At 36.6% G+C, this 11,950-nt stretch overlaps 1 long non-coding RNA gene across 1 annotated transcript; it reads right to left on the reverse strand.

Moving 5' to 3' along the window:
- Positions 1–8,439: 8,439 nt before the first annotated feature.
- Positions 8,440–11,572, reverse strand: LOC118501108. Its single transcript, XR_004903695.1, has 2 exons — positions 8,662–11,572; positions 8,440–8,565 (listed from the first exon to the last, which is right to left on the reverse strand). It is a non-coding gene; the product is annotated as an uncharacterized LOC118501108 (long non-coding RNA).
- Positions 11,573–11,950: the final 378 nt, after the last annotated feature.

Genomic DNA, 11,950 nt, shown 5'->3' on the forward strand with positions numbered 1-11,950 from the left:
TTTAGGCAATATCACTGATTAGTTTAACAACTAAGGCAGAACTCTGGGAGCTCTATGAGACTTCAGCTGACCCTCCCCAAGGCCTGTGTTGATAAAAGCTACACAGGGTATGCAGCCTGGCTCTTTCTGCACACAAACAGGCCCAGCAGAGGGAGCCACATACTGTGGATTGCTGATAGCTCCAAACAGGTTTACCAGGGCCAGTCACAAGCAGTGTCTGATAAAGGCCTACACCAGGGTCTTCACAGATCTACCTAACATGTAGAAACAAACACAAAGCAGCAGCCAAAATGGGAAGACAAAGCAACCCCAAATGAAAGAACAAGAGAACTCTCCAGAGGAGCCAAATGAAATGGAGGAAAACAACTCATCAGATGGAGTTTAGAGTAATGATTATAAAGACACTCAATAGAATGAAAGAAGACATGGAAACCATAAAAAAGAACCAGTCTGAAATAAAGAATGCAATATCTGAAATGAATAATACCCTAGAAGGAATAAACAGTAGGTTAGATGAAGCAGAGCATTGAATCAGTGATTTGGAAGACAAGGTAGAAAAAAACACCCAAGCAAAGCAGTGGGGAAAAAGGATTCAAAAAGAAATGAGGAGAGCTTAAGAAACACTTTGGACAACATGAAGCATAACAACATCCGCATCATGGGAATACCAGAAGGAGAAGACAGGGAGCAAGGGATCGAGAACCTATTTGAAGAAATAATGAGCAAAAACTTCCCTAATCTAGTGAAGGAAAAAGACAAGTACAGGAAGCTCAGAGAGTCCTAAACAAGTTGAAACCAAAGAAGCTTACATGGAGACACATCACAATTAAAATGACAAGGCTTGAAGACAAGGAGAGAATCCTAAAAGCCACAGGAGAAAGGCAAGTAGTTACATAAAAGGGAGCACCAACTAGACTGTCATCTGATTTTTTAAAAGAAACATTTCAGGCCAAAAGGGAGTGGTGTGAAATATTCAAAGTGATGAAAAGCAAGGGACAACAGCCAAGGCTACTTTACCCAGCATGGTTATATTTTAAAATTGAAGGAGAAATAAGGAGCTTTCTAGACAAGAAAAAGCTAAAGAGGTTTGTTAATGCCAAACCAGTACCACAACAAATGTTAAAAGGCTTGCTTTAAGAGGAAGAAAGTAAATAAAAAGAAAATAGTCAAACAATAAAAGGGCACTAAATACATATCTATTAATAATCAACTTAAATGTAAATGGCTTAAATGCTCCAACCAAAAGACACAGGGTAGCTGAATGGATAAGAATACAAGACCACCCAAGCTAGATTCCCAAGATTGATGTATCTTTGCATATCAATGTTTCTCTCTCTTTCTGCTTCCCTTCACCCCTCTCTGAAAATAAATAAATAAAACCAAAAAAGATACAAAACCCATATATATGCTGTCCCCAAGAGACCCATCTCAGATCAAAAGATAGACACAGATTTTTAAAAGTCAAGGGATGGAAAAACACATTTCATGCAAATGGAAAGAAACAAAAATCTGGGGTAAAGGTACTTATATCTGACAAAATGGACTTTAACACTAAGGCTGTGGTAAGAGACAAAGAAGGACACATCATAATGACAAAGGGAACAATCCAACAAGAAGATATAACCCTAGTAGACATTTACACACCCAACTTAGGAGAACCTAAATATGGGAGGCAGATCTTGATGAACATAAAGGGAGAAATGGACAGATACATAGATATAGTGGGGGATTTTAACACCCTATTGACTTCAATGGATAGATCTTCCTGGAAGAAAATGAACAAGGACACAGTGGACTTAAACCACAGGTGGCAAACACAAGGCCTGTGGGCTAAATCTGGCCCTCCACGTTGTTTTATCCAGCCCAGCGCCTTGTTTCTACCAGGCGGCAGCACCAAGCTCCTTTCCCTAGTTAAGGAGTAGTTACATTTATACAGTCCTAAAATTAGATTCGGCCCTTTGAAGGCAACTGTGAGGCTGATGTGAACCCCCAGTGAAAATGAGTTTGACACCCCTGCGTAAACACTAGGTCAAATGGATTTCATTGATATCTTCAGAGCATTTCACACCAAAGCAGAAGAATACACATACTTTTCATGTGTACCTGGAATGTTTTTTCTAGGATAGACCACATGTTGGGACACAAAACTAGTCTGAATAAATTTAAGAAGACTGAAATTATACCAAGTGTCTTCTCTGACCACAATGCTATGAAACTAGAAATCAATCACAAGAACACTGAAAAACACACAAAGAAATGGAAACTAAATAACATGTTATTAAATAATGAATGGGTTAACAACAAAATCAAAAAAGAAATCAAAAGATACCTTGCAACAAATGAAAATGAGGACACAACAATCCCAAAATCTGTGGGACACTGGGAAAGCAATCATAAAAGGAAATTCATAGCATTGTGGGCCTATCTCAAAAAAACAAAAAAAGGTCAAATAAACAATTTAACTTCACACTTAAAGGAACTTGAAAAGGAATGACAAACAAGGCCCAAAGTGAGTAGAAGGAAGAAAATAATAAAGATTAGAGCAGAAATAAATGAAACAGAGTCTTAAAAATGATACAAAAGATCAATGATTACAAGAGCTGGTTCTTAGAAAAGATAAACAAGATTGATAAACCTTTAATCAGACTCATACAGAAAAAAAGAGAAAGGACCCAAATAAACATCACAAGAAATGAAAGAGGAGAAATAACAACTGACATCAAAGAAATACAAAAGATTTTAAGAAAATATTATGAACTATATGCCAAACAACTGGACAACCTGAACAAAATGAATAAATTCCTAGAAACATACAATGCTCTAAAACTAAACCCAGAAAAATCACAGAATCTGAATAGAAAAATTACATGTAGTGAAATTGAAGCAGTAATCAAAGACTCCCAACAACAAAAGCCCTGGACTAGATGGCTTCAAATGTGAATTTTACCAAATATTCTGAGAGGAACTAACACCTCTCTTTCTCAAAGTATTTCATAAAATTCAAGAGGGAAGGCTCCCACACTCATTTTACATGGTCAGCATTATCCTAATTCCAAAACCAGAAAAGAATACTACAAAGAAAGAAAATTATAGGTCAAAATCCCTGATGAACATAGACGCCAATATCCTCAATAAAATATTCACAAATGGAATAGAGCATACATGAAAAAGATTACACACCATGATCAAGTGGGATTTATTCCAGTAATGCAAGGTTGGAAAAACATTTGCAAATCAATAAATGTGATTCACCATATAAACAAAATAAAGGATAAAAACCACATGATCATATCAACAGATGTAGAAAAAGCTTTTGGTAAAATCCAGCACCCATTTATGATAAAAACTCTCAGGAAAGTGAGATTAGAGGGAACATACCTAAAAATAATAAAAGCCATAAATGACAAACCCAGTGCCAGCATCATACTCACCAGGCAAAAACTAAAAGTGTTCCCCTTAATATCAGGAACAAGACAGGGATGTCCTCTTTCACCCCTCTTATTCAACACAGTACTGGAATCCTAGCCACAGCAATCAGACAAGAAAGAGAAATAAAAGCATCCAAATTGGAAAGGAAGAAGTAAAACTGTTTTTATTTGTAGATGACATGATACTGTACACAAAGAACCCTAGAGATTCCACCAAGAATCTACTAGAACTGATCAATGAATTCAGCAAAGTAGCAGGATACAAAATTAATATCCAGAAATCAGTTGCATTTTTATATGCCAATAACGAACTAACAGAAAGCAATATTAAGAAAATAATCCCATTCACAATTGCTTCAAAAAGAATAAAATACCTAGGAATAAACCTAACCAAGGATGTAAAAGACCTGTACTTGGCAAATTATAAGACACTGAAGAAAGAACTATGAGAAGATACAAATAAGTGGAAGCATGTTCAGGATAGGACGAATTAACATCATTAAAATGTCCATATTATCCAAAGCAATCTATAGAGTCAATTAAATTCTTATCATGATTCCAATGACATATTTCACAGAACTAGAACAAATATTTTAAGAATTTATATGGAACCACAAAAAACCCTGCATAGCAAAAGTGATCCTGAGAAAGAACAACAAAATTGGAGTAATCACACTGTACTATATTATAAGGCCACAGGAATGAAAACAGCATGCTACTGGAATAAAAACAGACACATAGATCAATGGAACAGAATAGAAACCCCAGAAATAAACCCATACCTTTAGAGTCAACTAATATTCAACAGAGGAAGCAAACACATATAATAGGCTAAAAATAATCTATTCAATAAATGGTGTTGGGAAAATTGGTACATGCAGAAAAATGAAACCAGACAACCTTCTTACATCACACACAAGAATAAATTCAAAATGGATCAAAGACTTAAATGTTAGACCCAAAATCATAAAAATCCTACAAGGAAACATAGGTAGCACAATCTGGACATTGCTCATAGCAATATTTTATCAGATGTATCTTCCCAGGCAAGGGAAACAAAGGGAAAAGTAAACAAATGGGCCTACATCAAACTAAAAAGTTCTTGCACAGCAAAGGAAACCATCAACAAAATAAAAAGACAACCCACAGAATGTAAGAAAGGGATTAATATCCAAATTTTATAAAGAACTTACAAAACTCAACACCAAAAAAACCCAAACAACCCAATTAAATAATTGGCAAAAGACATGAATAGACACTTCTCCAAAAAGGACATACAGATGGGCAATAGGCATAGGAAAAGATACTCAACGTCACTAATTATCAGAGAAACGCAAATCAAAACCTCAATGAGGTTATTATCTCATACCTATAAGAATGGCTATCATCAATAAATCAACAAACAACAAGTGCTGGTGAGGATGTGGAGAAAGGGGAACCCTTTTGCACTGTTGGTGGGAACACAGATTGGTGCAGCCACTGTGGAAAGGTGTATGGAAATTCAAAAGAACATAAGCACCCCTATTGTCATTGCAGCATTATTTACAATCACCAAGACATGGAAGCAGCCCAACTGTCCATCAGTAGATGAGTGGGTAAAACAACTATGGGACAGTTACACAATAGAATACTACTCAGCTGTAAAAAAAAAAAAAAAAAAAAAAAAGAAGAAGAAGAAGAAGAAAAAGAAAAGAAAAAAGGAAAGAAAAGAAAATTTTACACTCTGTGACAGTATGGCTAGATCTGGAGAACATTATGCTAAATGAAATAAGCCAGTAAGAGAAAGACAAATACCATATGATTTCACTCGTATATGGAATTTAATGGACAAACTGCACAAGGAAATGGGGATGGATTCACAGATGCAGAGCAGGGTGACAGCTGGGGGTGGGGGTTAGGTTAAAGGGTGAAGGAATTGAGCAGAAAGGAAAAGGACTCATAGTCATGGACAACAGTGAGGTAACTGCTGGGGGAAGAGGGTTTAAGGGGGTCAAATGGAAAAAGAATACAATAAAGATTAAATTTCTTTTTTAAAAGCATACCTAACAAGTATTAGATTTAGCAAGTCAGAAGAAAATGGCAATGTCCATTAATGATTGGGTTTGTTTATGAACATGTGACAACTCCTGTGAACTCTACAAAATATGTAAAATTAAGGAGAAGGCTTTGCAGGGGTTATGCATTATCAGGGGCGAAAGATAATCAAATGTGAGTTATTCATCTTTCTCTTCCCATGAACTTCAAATATCTGCTAGTAAGGCCATATAAAATTAAAGAGAATTGATAGAGTAAATAAAACAAATTTGTAAAAATCTAAAATAATAACTAGATGGACATGGTGGGAGGAGACAAAATGAATATCCTTATTTTTTTCTCTTGTTTCAATGCTGCCTTGCAACTCTATGACAACAGCCCTTCTGACTTCCTGCACAGCCCCTCCCCCAAAGCCTGTGCAGAGCATGCCCTCCCTCCCTGCCCCTCACATGATCCCTGCTGCAGCACACAGGCTCCCTTCATGCAGTCACACCCACCCAGCAGGTCCCTATGCCCCCATACCCATCACCTCTGCCCACGTGGCCAGGTTGCTGTGGTGGAGGCAACTGATCCTGGCCAGGTCTAGTTTCATTCTGACTGGGGACCAAGTCCTACCCTCTCCACCTCCTCAGTTGCCGGCCCTGCCCCCCAACCCCATGGCGGGATTAACTGTTTTGGAGAGGTTGCAAAGGTTTAGGAATATAGGATAACTTACAGAGACAGCCAATTTTTATGACCTAGCAAGAGGCTAAGCTAGTACAATATCATGACTAAAATCATCTAGTGGAGACACTGGTGAGGACCCAGGCCACTTAAATCAGAGCTCCACTTTTTTGCAAATATTTCCCTGGATAAGCCCATAGCCTACTGTCCTTCCCAAATGCTAGACCTGGAAAAAGAATTCCTTTTTTAACCATTATTGACAAGAAATAGAAGAATCAAGGTTTCCCTTGCCCTAGGCCTCATCGAGAGATGGGTCAACATTGGGTTTCAGAACAGTAAAATGAAATGGGTAAAGGGTAGCAACAAACCGTATGTATTATGTACTTTTAATGATCAACTTTAAAATTGTATTATGTACTTTTAATGATCAACATAAGCTGGTGTACACCATCTATTTTCTTTGTTTCAAGGACTTTACCTGTATTTCAAGTTACCTTCATATCACTGCTATGTGCTTTGAGAGAGATTTGGGTGTTAAAAAATAGTTTCTGAAAAAAAAATTTCTAATATTGCACAGAAGCACTACTTGAGCTGTTTTAGCAAGGGCAATTTGACACTGACTCGTAGTGATGTTTTTATAATGGTAGCTTTTAATGTCTAAGCTGGTGATTTTGCTCAACAATGTAAACTTACTAATAATTACCACTAAATAATTGAATATAAAAGACTTTATAAATCAAATAAGTGTACTTGAAAAATTTAAATTTTTGATTTATAATAAGTTTAAATTATTCTATTAATATTTTTAAAATTATGCCTGTAGAATATTTACTTTATTTGATTAAAATGCATTATTTACATATTTTTCTTTCTGCTTTTATAATAATGGTACCAGTGCCTTTTATTTACTCCTAAAATGTTTCTTGATTTTGTAAATGTAGTATCTGTGGGAAAAGTCTGAGCCAAATATTTGAAAACACATATTAACTGAAGGGTGTGTGTATAGTCCAGACTCTGCAGCTTCCTTCAGTTTGGGGAAAATATTTGGCCAGTGGCAAAAGATTCAAGGCATGTCACAGTTGACATTCAATCATTTTTCTGTAGTCTACACAAATTATGGCAATTTAATCATTAGAGTGAATTCAAAGCCAATTATAACATTTTCCTTCATTTATTTGTTTACTCTGGTAAGTCACTTTGTGGAATCATTCTCCTTTCTAAACTTGCTTTGCTTTACAATTGCATTTGGAATCAACTAAAATTCCTAGGTCCCAATATGGTGGTCACTACTGTGATTCCATTTTTTTTTTTTTGTCATTCTTACTTTTGATAGTGAAAACAGCATCAGGTGTTAGACTCCTGGAGTTAGACCAGACATTGGTTTAACAACTTCGGTACTTAAATTTTGGCCAAGAAAGAATTCAGAGCCAAGACTCAAACTATAACAGAAAGTTTATTTAGAAAGTCACAGAGGTAGAAAGAAAGAAGTGAGCTCAGGAAGAAGAAATGGGCTCAGGAAACAAGTTACAGAGGCAAGAAAAGGGCCCTTTGAGCTTAGGGGAAAGAGATATGCAAGGCAAACACGCCTGGTGTAAGGGGGAGTTGGGGAAAGGAGAAGGTGTGCTCCATAGAGAGAGACTCCCAACTTCCTTTTTAGTCCCCAAGATATCTTGCTGTCTCCACAGTGCACCGTTTCTTTCTGAAAATGCAAACCTCTAAAAATCTTGCATTTTACTCAAGAATGCCAACAGTTGAAAAGAATTTCCTTGTTTGAAAAATCTGCCTGGAAGAAGTAGTCAAGACTGAACTTGTATTATTCAAATATTGTATTAGTGCATAAATAGTTGTTTTGAAATGGGGAAAAAAGAATTTAAGAGGAATGCTGGATTCTGCATATTGGGAGAAGGGTGTGTAAAGATGAAAAATGCTGCCCTTGTGTATTTCTCTGGGGATAAAACCCAACACACTTGGACTTAGAACTAAAACAAAATAGTTATATAGGGGGAGAATGAATGAAAGAATGAATTAATTTAAAAAATACAGCAAATTGTCTTAATATTGAATACTGAATAGGAAAAAAAATATCCAAAGGAAAATAATAGCAGATGGAAGAACCTAAATAAAAATTAACCATAATTTTTATTTATTTTAAAATATTTTTTTAACTTTAAAGCTTTCTAATATTTTCATTTTATAAGGTAGTCGATGACAGTCTCAGATGTCTCCAAAGGCCATTCTAAATCCAAACTTCAGAGTCCAAGAGAGAATAAGAAGCGTAATTTAAATTGAGCTTAACCTAAATCTAGATTTTTTTATTGTGTGTGCAGGGAGCAAGCACAGAATCTATGATAGGCCAAATTTTCAGGACACAGAGATAAGAGGATTATGGAGAGTTCATTAAAATAAATTAGTATTTACTTGCCTTAAGAATAATTGTTACCTGGGATGGGTGGGTGGGCTAGAATGGGAGTAAAGGACAGAAAAATGTACTTGAACAATGATTAAAATAAAATTAAAAAAAAAGAATAATTGTTACCATATAAACTAAATTTTAAGAAAGTAACATATAAAACAAATAGTTGCACTAAGATGCTGTGACTTGTTATACTTTTCATAATCTTTTTAAAAATAAAAACTATGTTTTAGACATAAAAATTACCTTGCCACTAAATAATTCTGCAAAATACTTGCCTTTCCTGATTTCTAAAGTCAGCTATTTTGACTGCTTTGGGAAGAACAGGAAACTTGAGAAGAAATTAGACCTTAATGTAAAACATAATGGGAAAGAAAGAATTAACAAACACACTGGTGTAGTTTAACAAAGATAAATGACGCCATGGCACCAAGACATTTAAGATGAAGGTACACGAGCAAAATACCTCAAATAGCCTAAAGGAATATCTTGGGCATGAACTTAGAACATATACTTGCTATTTGTTATCAAGAGATGTTCTGAAGACATTTATCCATCAATACGAAATGAACAAAAATAAAGATAACTGAAGAGCATGAACTTAAGTTAAACCCCAGGTTAGTTGTATTAGGTATTCTAGTCACTCATGTTGTCTGTGGAAATAGGCTCTTGTGGTGTCACCAGAAAAGCATTTCAGGGACCTCACATGGGAGGATGAGGTGTAGTGGTAAGATTTAATGAAGCTGGAGCAAACATAAAGGACAGTCCCCAGGTGCCCAGAGGCTGTATCTCAACAACAGCTGGGTAGTTCAGCTCTGTCCCATTATGGAAGAAGTCCAGCCTTGTCTTCACCAAGCCCAGAGAAAGGGCCAGGGTCCAGAAATTCTGTGCCACTGGTTCAATCCATGCCAAAGTTTAGTCCAGTTTAGTCTCTGTCCCTATTTGGCTACTTAGTCTCTGTTCCTGGCTGTGCTCCAACTGGCACTGTGTGGCTGTACCCAGGCCAGTGCTTGGACCCACACAGCTGCTGAGCCCGCATGGCTGCTCCAGGGAGAGAACGCACACATGACAAATGTATGCTACAGAGACAGGCCTCTGTAAAGCTTTGATTATATTACCCTGATCTTGGGAAAGACCAGGTGTCTTTCAAACTAATCAATCTATTTTCCAATCCTCTGAGGACTTGTGCTAGGCCCTCCCCCTAACCACTATGGCCTTTTCCCAGATTAGACACCTCCCCTCTGGTCATGGTTGTCATCATGGCTCCCACTGCACACGCCTCAAAGTAGAAGGACCTCCTCCTGCACCACCTTGGCTTCTGCAGTACAGGTAGGTACCTAGAAGAGGAATTTCCCCTACTGTTTTAATTCTTCCTTTGGCAATCCCAGCTAATTACTGGTAACCAATACTTCCTACCTTCTTCAGAGATTAGGTCCCAAGGGCCGAGGATGTGTTAGTCCCTTTGGGAGCCTATGACTGCTGTGGCTCTCTAGTGAATGAGGCTTAATGCCTGATTCTCTTTGCTCATTTCCTTTATTTATAACTAAGTAGCTACCTGTGCTAACAATTATTGGGTATTTTCAATTCCTAAAACATAGTATATTCCCCCCATAATCTCTTAGCTAATTGCATCAACACAGAATTACATTAATACCAGTAAAGCATATGCATGAACATATTTAATCATTGTCATGTTATCAGAACAAAAAAGAGATATTCCACATTAAACAAAACTATTAAGTAATTATAAAGTTATGTAAAGGATAGAGGAGTCTCAAAATAAAAAAAACCTCAAGCTTGGATTGAATTTATTGTAACAGAAGACTAGAGTATTAGGAACACTGGGTCATTTGGACCTGAGAGAGTCCTATGATATATAAATATTAATTAAATATAATAAATACTTTGAGCACTTTAGGTATATAACATTTTACCACAAGTTATAGATATAAAGATTCACAAAGCAGAGTCTTTACTATCAAATACCTATAACCTATTGTAGCGATAAAATAGACACAAAAACAACCATATGGAGTTTGTGGTTAATTTAGCAACATAAACTAAAGGCTATGGTGTTCAGTAGATGTTCTAGTTTGAAAATAAAAAAAAAAAACTGTCTTAGAAAGTAGAGGGCATTTGAGGATTGTTAGATTTTGATAGGAGAGAGATAAAAACTAGGGAACAATATACAAAAGCATAAATGAGATAAAAAGATGCAAGGATTATTTAGGAAAAAATAAGCAATTGGTTTCATGCACAAATAGAAGAGATAAATCGGGGCCACACTAGAGAAGTCTTTGAATGCCAAACTTAGCAATTAAGACTTTATTATCTGTTAGGTAGCTAATGAAGAATAATGAAAATTTTCTGATCTGTAAAGTATTTTAGGAAGGGTAGTCAACAGATCAGAATTTTTGTTGGAAGATTAACTGTGTAGGTAGGAATATTAGAGTGGAGGAGGAATATTTGATACAAGTGACCTGTTAGAAATGGAGTAAATTAACAGATAATATCAATACACCATAACAAAGACTTGAATTGGGATGGTGGCAGATGGAATGTAAATAAAGAGACAGATTCAAGTGATCTTGTGAAGAAAGAATCAACAGCATATGAGGACTGACAAATTGTGGAAGTGAGGGAGAAGGAAGAATCCAGAATAACCACCAAGGGATAGGGATCTGATTACAGCACAGAGAGTGACCCTTGCTTTGAACATGGCTCCACTGAGTAGGCACATCTCCATCACCACGTGCCAGGTAAAAGGGTTCCAGTGCATTCTGTTCACAGTGATTGCCTCATTTATTCAACCCACACACCTCAATTTTCCTAGCACCTGACCTGTCTACTAAGTCTCCTTTAGCCTTGCCCCTCAGTTGTAACTCTGGCTTTCCTCTTCCTTAGACTATGCTTCAGCTTCTTCACCCTGTAAAAGCAGTCAAAAATACCATTTTTCTTGGCCACACCTGGTTTCCAGGAACCTCTTGCCTATATCTGTTCACATCTGGTGTATCCTAGTTTCAATGGCAGCACTTGAATTAAAACACACACAGAAATAGGTTGATCTAGAAGTGGAACACGTTTTGCTAATGTCAATAAGCTGAATTTTAGAAACAATGGGAGACCATTTTTCTTGGCCACATCTGGTTCCCAGGAACCTCTTACCCTTATCTGTTTCCACCCAGTATATCCTAGTTTCAAGGACAACATTTGAATTAAAACATATATAAAACAGGTCAGTCTGGAAGAGGACCAAGTTTCGCCATTGTCATTAAGCTGAATTTTAGAAACAACGGGAGCTTAAGATATAGCAGTAGATGGGGGTAGAAATGTCTAGCTGACAGACAGGAATACAGGAAGGGGGCCTGGACCATATAAAAACTATTGTGGGACTTTCTATATAGAAAGGAAA

The sequence above is a fragment of the Phyllostomus discolor genome, chromosome 6 (assembly GCF_004126475.2).
Source record: "Phyllostomus discolor isolate MPI-MPIP mPhyDis1 chromosome 6, mPhyDis1.pri.v3, whole genome shotgun sequence".
Taxonomy (NCBI): domain Eukaryota; kingdom Metazoa; phylum Chordata; class Mammalia; order Chiroptera; family Phyllostomidae; genus Phyllostomus; species Phyllostomus discolor.